Genomic DNA, 15800 nt, shown 5'->3' with positions numbered 1-15800 from the left:
AGATCATATTAGACAGCAGGGTAGGGGAGCATACAGAAATCAGACACACACACACACAGATTACATATGTGTATATATATAAATTATATATTATGTATAATATACTATTTATATTGATTGGTAATGATTTTTATTTTCTGATAAGCTCATGGTACAAATTGTTCAGGAAAGTTTCCACTATCACAAATGTTTATTGGTGCTTTTTTTTTTCTTCTGTTCCAGAAGACATGCTTGCTCTATGGTTCCAGGTTCCATGAAGTGATATGTTACAAGACATATCGATCTGCAACAGAATCTGAGCATTTCTTTCCAGTCAGCGCTCATGAAAAGGAAGTACAAACAGTAAAGAGAGTTAAGGTAGCATTTAAAATTCTTTTATGGCCTTTGACTAATTTTCTTAAAAAATGAAACAAACCCCCTTTTACTAATGTTAAATGTAACTCAGTCAAATAAGTAAAGTCTGATTATTTTAGAAGACTTTAAGATATAAGGTTTTACCAAATCATTCCTTTAAAATACTCCACGTAGTTATGGGTTTTGAAGGTATATTTGAAATCATCATTAGCATAAAGAGTCATTGGGACCACCAAAGTTAACATTTATAAGTGACCAGAGAAGCTTTGTGAAAATTAATTTCTCCTCCAACCCACAGATCAACGTTTCCATCTGGCTAACTTGTGCACATTACCTAATGTAATGTTATTTTCTGATTGATTAAATAGAGGACTTGAGACAAAATTAGCATTGGAAAGAATATCTCATTTAAGATGCTATACTAGAGTATTATTATTTAATCTATTCTTTTACTACAAACAGGGCTTCATTCATATAAATTTTGTGAATGTTGTGTTGAGTGTCATAGATGAGCTCAAAGAGGAAGCCAGTTCCTATCCCTAAGGAGGTTGGCGTTCATATGTGTGCAGTGGCCTCATGTTCTTTTTATTTTTCTTTATTTTAATTTTTAAAATTTATTTTTTATTTTTTAATATAATTTATTGTCAAGTTCACTAACATACAGGGTATATGGTGTGCTATTGGCTTTGGGAGTAGGTTCCTTTGATTCATCACTTACATAAAACACCCAGTGCTCTGGGTGCCTGGATGGCTCAGTCATTTGAACGTCTGACTCTTGATTTCAGCTCAGGTCATGATCTCGCGGTTTGTGGGTTCAAGCCCCACATCGGGCTTTGCACGAACAGCACAGAGTCTGATTGGGATTCTCTCTCCCTGTCTGTCTGCCCCTCCCCTGCTCATGCTCTGACTCTCTCAAAATAAATAAATAAACATGAAAAAAAAGTGTAAAAAAACCCACCCAATGATCATTCCAACAAATGCCCTCCTCAATGTTCATCACCCATTTTCCCCATCTCCTTCCCTTCCTAGTAGCCTCATGTTCTGATCTTTTTAAAATATAGTTCTGATTGCAAATAGTCTGTATCATATTCCTGTGACAGATCAAAATATTTGAGAACCATGTATTTTCTATACCCAAACTACTTCTGAGATTTCCTTATACTGTTATCAAAGGCATGACTATTCTTTGAAAAACTTATTGCAGTTTTGGGTTTAAAAAATTTTGATCAAGGGTAGTGTAAACTATACAGTAAAGTCTAAGGTTATAAATACCTTTAGAGGGGTGCGAATGAAATACTGTTGCTTTTCAGAAATAACTTGTATCTTGCAGGATCAAGGAGGAACTTACAGAAGCAATGACATTTGAAATAGACCTCAGATAGTATTGATAGTGGCAATTGATGATTGCCTAGCAGGCATTGTTTGCTTAATTGTTTATATACATTATCTTAGTTTGTTCTTCAAATTCTGTGAAGTAGCTTCAATTATTTAATAAGTGAAGAAGAGAGACATCATAAAGATATGTCATATACCTAACTGGGGATGGAACTGAGGATTTGAGGATTTAAACTGAGGTGTGTGTGACTCTGTTTTTTTTTAAGTTTATTTATTTATTTTGATAGAGACAGAGACAGCACAAGCCATGAAATGGGTAGAAAAAGAGGGAGAGAGAATCACAAGGCAGGTTCAGCACTGCCAGCACAGAATTTGACACGGGGCTTGAACTCATGAACCATGAGATCATGACTGGAGCTGAAACCAAGAGTTAGATGCTCAACCAACTGAGCCACCCAGGTGCCCTTAAACTCTGTTTTTAAATTCACTATATCTATTGTATTTGTCTCAGTAGAATTAAATATGCAGAGGGGAGGGTATGAGGAAGAGTATTTGAGACAGTGGGAGCAGTATGTGCAAAGACACAGACTGGAAAGCACAGGAAACAGCAGAAAGAAGTTGATTTTTTTGGAGCTATTGGTGTATGGTTAATGAGAAACAAATTTGGAAACACCATGTGGGGCAAGTTGGTGAAAAACCCTGCCTTGATTGCTAGACTCAAGATGCTGACTCCTATCTTAAGTGATACATTTATTGGTAGTTAGGGCTCACGAAAGGTAGTTAGGGCTAATGGGATCAGTATATAAGATGTTGGAGACTGAGAGATTCATCACAGGGTTAGAACTTTGATCCAGGAAAGCTCCAATGAGGATCTGAACTGCAGAGATGGATGGAGGAGGCCAGGATATGGAAGGAAGTACCAAGGTGCAAAGATGAGACCATGTGACTTAGTAGATATAGGTTCTTTAGGAAGAGACCCCTGTTTAACATGGAACATCATGATTTTGTACACACTGATTTGGATGCCTAGGTGGACATTTTCAGGAGGCATTTGGAAGAGTTTGCTTGTAGGCCACCACCCAACTGTCTTATTAGGAAAGGAGTGCTGTATGTAACAAGAATTTCGAGTGAAAGATGAAGCAGAAATAAATCAGCATTCTTTTGTTCTATGGGAGACACTGTTCTGCGTGCTTTACTACAATAATCCTATGAGATAAATACTATTAACTCCATTTTAAAGGTAAAGAAATGGCTTACGAGAATTTGCATTTTGCCCAAAGTCTCAAAGTATTAGTAAGTAGTAGAGCTAAGATTCAAACTTAAGTCGGCTTCACAGAGGGGCCTGAAATCATCAGTCTTTGAAATTATTGTTCATTTATTCATTTATTATTTCTTTTATTTGGCATTTATTTTGCCCAAAGCATTACTCAATCTCCAGAAAAAAATTATGTGGAAAAGGCAGTCCAATATGATGCTATTCACATATATTTTTAAAAGAAAAACCCACAAAATGCTGCATATTTTCTGTGGATACTTGTAAAAAGATTCTGGAAAAGCACACAGCACATTGGTAACAATGCTTACATCTGAGAAAAGAATCAAGATAGGCAGAGAGGTTAAAGAAAATGTCTATGTCTAGTGTTTTAATTATATGGAAAATATATTCATGTATTATTTGTGTAATTAAAATTTAATTTAAAAATGAATATTCCTGCCTGCAATATGGCTTCCCTTATGGGCATGATTATGATATAAGGAGTCTGAATCAAGTAAAGGAAGAAATAGGATGAATTTATGGAAATTATCTTGAACAACTTTTGTGTTAAGTGAGAGACTTGTTTTTTTTTTGTTGTTGTTGTTGTTATTGTTGTCTCCCATGAATGGCTGCTGATATCCTCTGAAGAAAGTCAGGCAAGCTTTCATTAGTTCCATGAAGGCACAGCCAGTTAGTTGGGCAGAACTCATTTTTCTGAGGAATGTGTCAGGCTATTCATGGTAGCCTGAGTGGCAAATTTGCCAGTAGGAGTCTTGGTATAACTTGCTCGTTCATGTGGTTGGGATCACTGAAAGTCAGCTGAGTTCATTGGTAAGTGGGCTGACACCTGAGTGTCGCTCTGTCTTCTTTTGAGCTTCCCCACTGAGGGCCTCCTTTAGTCCCTTCAGCCTCACTCATGCCCCGGCCCTGGATCCACACTCCAGTTATAATTGGCTTCTGCCATATAGTCTGATTTGGGCCCCACGAGGTTCTCAAATGTGCTGTTTTCTTTACTGTGTTTCCTCTTAGCTCCTTAATCCTTCTCATCTTTCCAGTCTCAGCATAGATTCTATTGCCACCAACGAGTCATGTGCATCTCACTTCCCACACTAAACGGGGTATTTCCCTTTCTGTGCCCCCTCACCCCAGACCTCCTACACTGTTGCACTCCCTTCTCTTATCTAAGGCGTTTCTCAACTCTGGCTGGACAGCAAAATACAGTGAAGCTTTAAAAAAGATGAATGTTTGGGTCTCACCTCAGACCGATTGCATCTGAATCTTCAGGATTGTATATGGGTATTTACTTTGTAAATCGTGCCCATCATATAACTGCAACTAGTACTTCTTGATATTAAGTACATTAAGAAAGAGGGGCTCTGGTTATCTGCAGCTGCTTGCTTTACTGATACTGAAGACTTTCCCACAGTCATCAGTTGTGTGGCCTTACTGGAGTTACCAGGATGATGGCAAAAAGACAGAGATCTCTTCAGCTTGCTTAATTTAAAGAAACTTTTTTGACATCATATATTTCCTGGAAGAAGATGAAGGGGCATTTAAAATGAGGCTCAAAAAAGTAAATATACACGATAGCTTATGTAAAGCAGTCTCTCATTGCAGCATCTTTCACTATCCAGGCTAGTTCAGCCTCTTCCCATCACTATACCAACTCATCTCTGATGATAGCAGTAGGATGAGGTATTACCTACATGGAGAAAGGTATATAATACTCAGGTTTGTCCTCTAGAGTCTCATTCTTGATCTCATGGGCTCTTAGTGTGAAGAATCTACAAATCAAACTTTAACTAGTTGTTGTTGGACTCAGACATTCCTGATACCCTGGGGCCGAGTATACTGCTCAAAATCTTGTGTGTCCTTTCAACAATCCATATCCACAAATCAAAGAGAAGAGCTTAGTGTATAAGAACCCTGGCTCTGGGTTGGGGGACCAGCTCTGCCATTTCAATGAGCTATGTGCTTCCCTATGCTTCCTATCTATAAAATGTGGAAACCATAGTACTCTATCTACCTCATACAGTATTAGCAGTGTTAAATGAGTTAATATATATGAATAACTTAGAAGATTTATACGTAAGTAACTTAGAAGATTATCCAGTGTGTTGTAAATGCTTTAAAAATATTAGCTATTTTAAAACCCTCAAGGATTAGGTATTCATCTGGGGTACATACATGTTATAGAAAAGTATGGGGAGGATGAAGAATTAACTAATCACGGATAATATAAAACTGGGAAGGATAAAATGCAGTACAAATATCATTGCAGACATTGAAGAAGATTTAAAACAAATGCAGTTTGAGAAAGAAAATCTCAACAGGAGCAGATTTACCACTTTCACTGGCCCCTTACTGGATCCTGGGAAAGTCCTAGCAGTTTTGTATTTATAATTCTGTACTCTTTTTCTTAAAAAGTCTACCTTAAATTCTATAAAGTTTAGGATTTGTAAAACCTGCATCTTTTAAAAAATTCTTTCTTTTTTACATTTATTTATTTTTGAGAGACAGAGAGAGCACAAGTGGGGAGGGGGAGAGAGAGAAGGAGACAGAATCTGAAGCAGGTTCCAGGCTCTGAGCTGCCAGCACAGAGCCCGACACGGGGCTCGAACTCACATGAGCTCACAAACTGGGAGATCATGACCTGAGCTGAAGTTGGACACTCAACCAACTGAGGCACCCAGATGCCCCTATAAAACCTGAATCTTACAAGTCAAAATGAAAAACACCGTTCAGGAAAATAAAACAGTAGAGGAATTCAGGCCAAATTGGTGAGGTGGATGTATAAAATATCCATTGCCTACTGACTTCTGCCTTTTAAACTGGGGCTCAGAATAACCATAGTTCCATTTTCATATGTCTTTTTTTTTTTTAAAGCTTTTCTAACAACTTCCTAAAGGAATCAGTTTGCCCTATGTGTGGACATGTTAACTCTTATTTTTTTCCCTCCTTAATTGCCTTCATCTTAAAATATGAGGAAGAATTAATTAACTATCCTGATGGGGGAAGAAAAGTTAATAGCAATTTTAATGAGTGTAACCTTAGCAGGATTTGTAATAACCCTGAAAAGATGGTGAAGTCACTTCTTTCTCCACTTGACTCTCTCACCTTCTGTGAATGTCTGTAAGTGCTGATTACAAGTGATTAATTACCTACTGGAAGGCTTGTCTCCATCTCATCTTCTTATCCCCAAACCAACTGCAGTCTGAAGAGTATACTGAGAACTCTACATGCAAAACAGACAAAATGGCCTTTTCTACAATATAAAGTGCTTACAAGACAGAATTTGATGAAGAGCATTTGGCTAGAGCGTTTATAACAGCACAGAAAAGGCAATGAGTTGTGTGAGGCTGGCCTTGAAAATTTCATCTGAAATGACAGAAAATATGGTAGCCATGCCATAGGTGAGACATTTGTTCTACCAAAAGGCAGTGAATTTTTTTCCTGGAACCATTCTCCAGACTGTAGTGCTGGAAAGAAGAGCCCAAATAGAGCCTAGTGTTATTACTGAGTGTACTATTCAGAGTTCAGAGTTTAGAGCTCGTGAGGAAATTGGAATTTGTTGGGGGGAAGAGGAACAGAGGGGTAAGAATTATATGGGGAAGGAAGGTCAGAAATCTGCCTAGAGGTACACTTGATTCTTTGGCAAAATACTAATCGGTGCATGCACAGAGTGAGATTCCATATGGCTCAGTAAGGAACAACTACTGGAGAAAGAACAACTACTGGGAAGTGGTGAGCTGACCAACACTTTTACAGCGCTGGGAGACATTCATGTTCCATCCATTCAGAGCAGAAAGACCTTGTTGAACATCCTGTATGTCAAGTAGAGAGCCTAGATTGCCATGCTCCAGAAGCAGGACTAACTTAGAGTGAATGATATTCTAGAATCACTCTGACTTATCACAAAAGCAGGATTTAAATGGATTAAGCTATAAGTAAATGTGTGAAGGCATTCAGAACAAAACCAGTATCATATTGAAGAAGACAACAAAAGCCAGTTTGCATAACAATGTAGCATCCGTTATATTCATAATACAACTAAAATATGTGAGACATGTGGAGAAGCAGAAAAAATATGTTCCATAACTAAAAGAATAATCATTTAGTAGAAATCTTTTCCTAAATTGTAGATATGATAGAATGGTCAGATAAGGACTTTAAAATACTTATTATAAATATGTTCAAGGATATATGGGAAATATATATACCTATAGTGAAGGAAAATAAGTATAATAGAGAAATGGAAGACATAAAAGGATCCTAATGGGATATCTAGATGGAAAACCTAATATCTGAAAAAAAAAACTAGATAAAATTAACAGCAGATTATTCACTACAGAACAAAATATTATTAAATTAGTAGAAAAGGGAAAAATAAACTATATACACTGAAGTCAAAAGAAGAAAAGCTGCAAATAAATAATAGAACTTCAATGACTTGTCAGACTATACCAGACCATATATAAGTGGTCCTTTGTATATGTAATTTGGAGTTACAATGGGAGTGGAAGAAGAGATTTGGGGGCAAGAAAAAAAAAAACCTTTGAAGACATTAGGGCTGAAAAACTTCTAAATTTGATTAAAAAATATAGGGGCGCCTGGGTGGCTCAGTCGGTTGAGTGTCCGACTTTGGCTCAGGTTATGATCTCACAGTTTGTGAGTTCGAGCCCTGCATCAGGCTCTGTGCTGACAGCTCAGAGCCTGGAGACTGCTTCTGATTCTGTGTCTCCCTCTCTCTCTGCTCCTCCTCTGCTCACACACAGACTGTGTCTCTCAAAAATAAATAAAGGTTAAAAAAATTAAAAAATATAGAGAGCACATATTTATGAATATCAAAAAAGGCAAGAAAGATGCACTCAAGTAAAACCATATCCAAGCACATTAGGGTCAAACTGCTGAAAAAATTTGGTGAAGAAAAACATTAAAAGCAACCAGACAAAAATAGCACATATAGAGAAATAATAATAAGAATCATTTTATCTATTCATCATAAAAAAATGCAAGCCAGAAGACAATGAAATGACAACCTTAAAGCACCAAAAGAAGAAATTTTAATGTAGAATTCTGTATAGAGTGAAAAGGTACTTAAAATATGATGGCTAATGAGAGATATTAAAGGCCAGTTTTTGAAAAATGAAAGTCAAAAGAATTTATCACCATAGATCTGCCCTATATGAAATGTTAAACTTCTTCAGGTAGACGATAAATGATATCAGAAAGAGCAATGGAAGTGGTAAGTAGGTGGGTAAATGTTTTCTTATTTTAAAATTTATTTAAATGATACTTAAAGAATAATGATAAAAAAGTATTTATACATGCCTAGAATGCATGCAAAAGTAAAACTTATAAGAACAACAAGAATGGGAGAGTTGAAGATAGAAGTGAATCACTTTGTAAAGTTATAACAGAAGTGGTATAATGTTAAATAAAGTGGTATAATGTTATTTGAAGGTGGAATGTGATATAATAAAGACATAGATTTTAAACCCTGGAGAAACCACTAAGAAGCAATGTTATAACTAATAAAACATTCCAAGACAAGGTAGGTTGCTAAATATTCCTTAATTAATAAAGAGAAAACCAGAGAAAGGAGAGAAATAAGGAATTAGGAGTAATGAGGAGAAAAAAAAATCCCCAGGATATTAGACTTAAAATCAATTCTATAGGGGAGCCTTGGTGGCCCAGTCAGTTAAGCATCTGACTCTTGGTTTTGGCTCAAGTCATGATCTCACAGTTCATGAGTTCAAGCCTTGCATTGGGCTCTGTGCTGACCATGTGGAGTCTGCTTGGGATTTTCTATCTCTCCCTCTCTCTCTGCCCCTCCAATTCTCATGCTCTCTCTTTCTCTCTGTCTCTCTCTCCCTCCCTCCCTCCCTTCCTCCCCCTCACTCAAAATAAATAAGTAAACTAAAAGTCAGTTCTATAAGTCACCATTTTAAATATCAAGAAAAAGTTTCAACTAAAGAGCAGAGTTTCTCACACTAGATAGAAAAGCAAAACCCAACTCTATGCTCTACTCAAGAAGTGCACATTGAATATAAAGGTACAGGTAGGTTAAAAGAATGATAAAACTTACACTGTGACAATACTAGGAAACCTGGTTTGTCTGTGTTAATATTATAAAATACTTCTAGGATAAGAATTATTGTAAGAAATCAAGAGGAATATTTTATAACGTTAAAGTGGTTAATTAATTAATATATAATATTCTTGGCATGCCTGGGTGGCTCAGTTGGTTGAGTGTTCAACTCTTGATTTCTGCTCAGGTTATGATCCCAGAGTAATGGGATCGAGTCTTGTATCAGGCTCTGTGCTGAGACCCTCCCCTGCTCATTCTGTCTCCTGCACTCTCTCTAAAAACATAAAAATAATTTAAAAAGGATATGACATCCCAAAATGTGTCTGGATATAATAACAGTGTTTCAAATACATATAGCTAAACTGATGGAAAGGAAGGAGAAATAAACAGTTCTACAATTATGGATGTAGATTTTAATATTCTCTCACTAAGTGGTATAGTAAGGATATGGAGTATTCGAACAGTATTATAAACCCTTTCACCTAATTGGTATTTATAGAACATTATACCTGACAACTGCAGAGTATACATTAATTCAAACTCATGTGGAACATTCACCAAGAAGTATCATATGCTGAGCATAAAACAAATTTAAATAAATTTAAAATTATTAAAACTTCAGAGTATGTTAGGTAATCACAACTGAATGAACTTGAAAGTTAATAAAATAAAATATCTAGAAAATCTCCAAATATTTGGAAATAAAAAAACATACTTCTAAATAACTCGTGGGTCAAAGAAACAGTTACATGGAAAATTAGAAAATGTTTTTAATGCAATGAAATTAAAACACAGCATATCAAAATTTTGGAGTTGTGCTCATATAGTTCCTTAAGGAGTTTTATAGCTCTAAATGATTATAGTAGGATGGAAAAAATATCAAAACCATTGATAAAATCTTTCTCCTTAAAAAAACTAAAAATCACATTAAACAAAAATTATAAGGAGCTAAGTAATGATAAGAGTAAATATTGATGGTGGCACCTGGGTGGCTCAGTTGGTTATGCGTCCAACTTCGGCTCAGGTCATGATCTTGCAGTTTGTGAGTTTGAGCCCCGCATCAGGCTCTGGGTTGCTGACAGCTCGGAGCCTGGAGCCTGCTTCAGATTCTGTGTCTCCCTCTCTCTCTGACCCATACCCCGCTCATGCTCTGTGTGTGTGTCTCTTTCAAAAATAAATAAACATTAAAAAAAAATTTAAAAAGTGGACTGCTTTGAAAAAAAAGAGTAAATATTGATGAAATAGAAAACCATCAGTTGAGAAAATCAATAAAAACACAAGTTTGTTCTTTGAAAAGATTATTAAAATTGATAACCCTATGGCTATACTGGTAAAGAAAATTGGAGCAAAGGAACAATGCACAAAACTAAAAGGCAACCAATGACATGGGAGAATATTTGAAAATGACATATCTGATGAAGGGTTAGTATCCAAAATCTATAAAGAATTTATCAAACTCAACACCCCCAAAACAAATAATCCAGCGAAGAAATGGGAAGAACACATGAATAGAGACTTTTCCAAAGAAGACATCCAAATAGCTAATAGACACATGAAAAGATGCTTTACATCACTCATCATCAGAGAAATACAAATCAAACCCACAATGAGATGCCATCCCACACGTGTTGGAATGGCTAAAATTAACAACTCAGGAAACAACAGATTTTGGTGAGGATGCAGAGAAAGGGGAACTCTTTTGCACTGTTGGAGGGAATGCAAACTGGTGAAGCCACTGTGGAAAACAGTATGGATGTTCCTCAAAAAATTAAAAATAGAACTGCCTGATAACCCAGCAATTGAACTACCAGGTATTTATCCAAAGGATACAAAAATGGTGATTTGAAGGAGCACATGCACCCAAATATTTATAGCAGCACTCTCAACAATAGCCAAATTATGGGAAGAGCCCAAATTTCCATCAACTGATGAATGGATAAAGATGTGGCATATATACATACAATGGAATATTATTACTTGGTCAACAAAAAGAATGAAATCTTGCCATTTGCAACATGGATGGAATTAGAGTGTATTACACTAAGTGAAATAAGTTAGAGTAAGACAAACATATGATTTCACTCTGAGTGGAGGAAAAATAAAAAGAGACCAAAGCAACAAAGTCTACAAAGGACCAGAGAACATCACCGGAAACACCAACTCTACAGGTAACACAATGGCACCAAATTCATACCTTTCAACAATCATTTGGCATGTAACTGGACTAAATGAACCAGTCAAAAGACATCAGTTATCAGAATGGATTAAAAAAAAAAAGATCCATCTATATGCTGTGTACAAGAGACTCATTTTAGACCTAAAGACACCTGCAGATTGAAAATGAGGGGTTGGAGAACCAGCTATCATACTAACGGATGTCAAAAGAAAATTAGACCAAAATGACGCATTGCAAATATTATGAATAATAAAGGGATCATCACTAAGGACAAATAATTAAGAATAATATAAGAATATCATGAACATCTTTATGCATTGGGAGGAAGTACACAAATTTCTTGAAATTGTAAATTACTAAAACTGACAAAAGAAATAGAAAACATGAGTAGTCTAATTTATTAAACTTATTGAATTTATAGTTCAAAATCCACAAAGAAACTTTCAAGTCTACATGACTCTACAAATAAAGAAGAAATAGTATCAGTTTTACATAAACTTATTATATGACAGTAGGGTAGCACTGACACCCAAACAAAACAACACTGCAAGAAAATGTTATAGGCCAATATCTTTCATACATTATAAATGTATAAACTCTTAGCAGTACATTAAGAAATCAAATATTTAAACATACAAAAAGTATATTACATAATGCTCAAGTGGGGTTTATCACAGCAATTCAAGATTGGTTTAACATTTGAAAATCAGTGCCATTCACCACATTAACTGAATAGTGAATATAAGTCATATGATCATTTCAATAGATGTAGAGAAATCATTTGACAAAATTTTATGTCCATTCATAATAAAAATTTTCAGCAAATTAGGAATTAAAGGGAAATCTCTCAACCTCATAAAAGCTATTTAGCAAAATTACCTACAGATATACCACACTTAGATTTGAAAATCTCAACTCCTCCCTTGCCCCCTGCCACCCATTATAAGGAACAAATAAATGTATCTTCTCTCTCACAAATTCTGTAAGTGAATTTAGCAAGTTGTCATGATTCCAGATCTATATACAATAATCAAATGTATTTTTATATGCTATTGTGAACAATTGGAAAATTAAATTAAAATGCCATTTAAAATTAGCTAAAAACCATATTTATTTATTTATTTAAAAACATAATTATTTAAAGGAAAATTTAATAAAACATGTTAAAGACCTTTAGTTTAAAAACTACAACACATTGCTGAAAGAAATTAAAGAGCTTATGAATGGAGTGATAATATATTCATAGATTGGAAACATCAATATTATTATGACTTTTTTCTTTGTACACGTCTTCTCCTTTCTTCATGTGTCTTCAGTCCTCTGTCAACCATAGTTTTGTAATTATCACTTATGATAAATAAGAGATTAAAAAGTGTCTAAGCAGAGTAAACTCTGAGGTTCCTTATATGGGTTTTTAGTGTGTGTATGAATTTTCATTAATTAAGTAGGTCAATTCACTGTCACTGAAGTAGATGTGCATAATTGATTAGATCAACGTTCCCAATTAATGGCTTCCCTTTACCTTTCAGTTTTAAAAATTTTGCAGTCCTTTCCCACTATGAATATGAGATTGGCCATGTGACTTATTTTAGACAATGAGATGTTAGTAAATGTAGCATAAGCAGAGGCTTGAAAACTATGCATTTCTCTTGACTTTTCGCACAATTGGGATAACTCAGTCTTAAACCTCTGCCATGTCATGACCTTAGGTTGGTCTACTGGAGGGACTTCATAGAGCAAAATTAAGTCATCTGTCCTGAGATTATCCTAGGTTAACCAGCCCTAAACTGACTAACCAGCTGCAGATGCTGATGCATCTGCAGATGCACAAGTGAACTCCCTAAGATCAGCCAAGCATGGCTTAGAACAGTAGAACTATCTAAATGACATGTATACAATAGAAATATTTAATAACTATTTTAAACCATTAAGTTTTAGAGTGATTTATTGCTCAGCAACTGACTGATAGAATATAGATCACCCATCCACATTTCAACTAATTGTAAAAAAAAAAAAATAAGGAAAACAGTCATATATTTGTCCACATATTTACTATTTCTGATGTTATTCATTACTTTGTGTAGATTCAGATTTCTGTTTAGTATCATTTTCTATCTAAAGAGCTTCCTTTAGGGACACCTGGGTGGCTCAGTTGGTTAAGCGTCTGACTTGATTTCAACTCAGGTCATGATCTCACAGTTTGTGGGCTTGAGTCCTGCATTATGCTCTGTGCTGATAGCATGAAGCCTGCTTGGGATTCTCTCTCTCCCTCTCTGTCTGCCCTACCTTATTTGTGCTCTCTCTCTTTCAAAATAAATAAATAAATAAATAAATATGAAAAAAATAAAATAAAGGGCTTCCTTTAATATTTTTTATAGTGATGGTCTGTTTATAATGAATTCTTTCAGCTTTTGTATGTTTAAAATAAATATTTATTTTATCTTAATTTTTGGAAAATATCTGCTAATTTTTTCATTCAGTGCTTTGAATAGGTTGCTTCACTGTCTTCTGGTTTGCATTATTTCTGATAAGTCTTCTGTAATTCTTGCCCTTCTTCCTCTGTTCCTGTCTCTTTTTTCTCTGACTGCTTTTAAGGTCTTCTCTTTAGGTGGTTTTAAGCAGTTTGATTATGATAGATATTAGTATAGTTTTCTTCATACTTCTCGTGCTTGAGGTTCATTGAACTTCTTGGATCTATGAGTTTATAATTTTTGCTAAATTATGATAACTTTTGGCTGTTATTTTAATATTGTTTTCTTTTGTTTTTTTTTCCTGTTTCTTCTCTCCCTCTCGAGTCCAATTATATGCATTTTAGTCTGATTATGTTTTCCCACAGCTCATTGATGCTATTTTTAATTACTTTCAATCTTTTCCCCCCCTCTGTATTTCATTTCGTGTAGTTTCAATTGCTAATTGAATGGCTTTGAGGGTGCTAATCATTCTTATGCATTGTTGAAATGCTATTATTCTTATGATGTGGATTTATCATTTTAGATACTGAATTTTTCATCTCTAAAAGTTCAGAGTTTTAAAATATATACTACATCTTGCTTTATCCTCATTTTGCTCAACTTTCTCAAGCATATGAAGTATATTTATAATAGCTGCTTTGTTGTTTACTAATTCTCTCATTTATGCTATTTCTGAGTCTTTTTGTATTGATTGACTTTTTCCCTTATGTATTTATGTATTTCCTGCTTTGTTGCATGCCTGGTAATTTTTGATTAGATGCCAGGCATTGTGTATTTGATTTTGTAGGGTGATGGAGTTTTTATGTTTTCTTAAGTATTTTGGGAACTTTGTTATGGAATACAGAAGTTACTCGGAAAGAATTTGATCCATTTGAGACTTACTTTTAAGGTGGTAGACAGTTCCTCTATGTCTAATTTGGCCCTGTCTTGGTGTAATGCTCTTTTGAGGGTCCTACTAGATACTCTGTGTGTGATGAAATTGGAATACAAAGTATTCTTAGCCCTGTGTAAACTCCAAAACTATTCTATCTGATCCTTGGGATGATTCTTTCCAAAGTGTTGTATAGTTTTCTCACATGTAGTCGCTGATTATTACTCAGATGAAGACTCATTAGGTGCCCTTTGCAGATCTCTGTAGTTCTCTTTATGCAGCTCTGTAAATTTTAGCTGAAGTATAGCTTTTGAATTCTGAACTCTGTATCCTCAAGTAGGAAAGTTTGCCAGGCTTTATTAATGCCATTCAGAAAATTGGGGCAGTCTTAATGCCATCTTGTGTTGCTCACAAGATTATATGTTGAAGCTCTAGTCCCTAATGTGACAGTATTCAGAGATAGGATCTTTATTAGGTAATTAGGTTTAGATGAGGTAAAGAAGGTGGGGCTCCCATGATGGGATTAGTGTGCTTGTAATTAGAGGAAGAAACCAGAGCACTCTCATGCTCTTGTTCACATGCTCACTGTCTCCCTCACTCTCTTTCTCTCTCCCCCTACCCCCACCTGCTCTGTCTGTGCTATGTAAGAACACAGCAAGAAGGTAGCTATCTGCAAGCCATAACAAGAACTTAATTATGCTGGCACCCTGATCTTTAACTTCCAGCCTCCAGAGATGTGAGAAATAAATTTCTTTTGTTTAAGCTACTCAGTCTATGGTATTACAGAAGCCCAAGATGACTAATACAGTTGGTCTCACCATATTTGTTTTCTTTATTGAGAGGATCAACAGGCCATCTCGCCTGTTGTTTAATGTATGAAAACTGATGTTTCATACATTTTGTCTGTGTTTTTTAATTGTTTAATGCAGGAAGATAAATTTATTCCCTGTCACTCCTTCATGGATGGAAGCAGAAATCTCTTCCAATTATATTTTGTTGAGCAAATACAAATTCATTGTAATAAAAACTTATGTTGAATTTTGATATACAGAAACCTGATATTAATTATGAAGAATTCTAAGAAGTTAGAAACTTTAAGATGTGACATCTTTCTCTCAATCTCTTCCTCAACTTTTACTGATTTGAATGGCATAAAGGCTTTGTCTTTTTTTTTCATGTCAGCTAATTAAATTAAAATATTATTCGTGAATGAAATTCATTCTTCTTCCTATTTAGTATGCAAATGG

The 15800-nt window shown here is 35.2% G+C and overlaps 1 long non-coding RNA gene across 5 annotated transcripts in view; it reads left to right on the top strand.

The window, feature by feature from the left end:
* LOC131487729 (uncharacterized) overlaps positions 1-15800 on the top strand; it is a 731038-nt gene that overhangs the window by 20692 nt on the left and 694546 nt on the right. For all 5 annotated transcript variants that reach the window (XR_009249923.1, XR_009249924.1, XR_009249922.1 and 2 more), the window contains exon 2: positions 223-357. This is a non-coding gene — a long non-coding RNA (uncharacterized LOC131487729). The remainder of the gene's footprint in view (positions 1-222; positions 358-15800) is intronic.

This window comes from Neofelis nebulosa, chromosome 10 (assembly GCF_028018385.1).
Source record: "Neofelis nebulosa isolate mNeoNeb1 chromosome 10, mNeoNeb1.pri, whole genome shotgun sequence".
Lineage (NCBI taxonomy): Eukaryota > Metazoa > Chordata > Mammalia > Carnivora > Felidae > Neofelis > Neofelis nebulosa.
The sequence above is the reverse complement of the archived record's forward strand: the minus strand, read 5'-3'. Positions and strand labels throughout refer to the sequence as shown.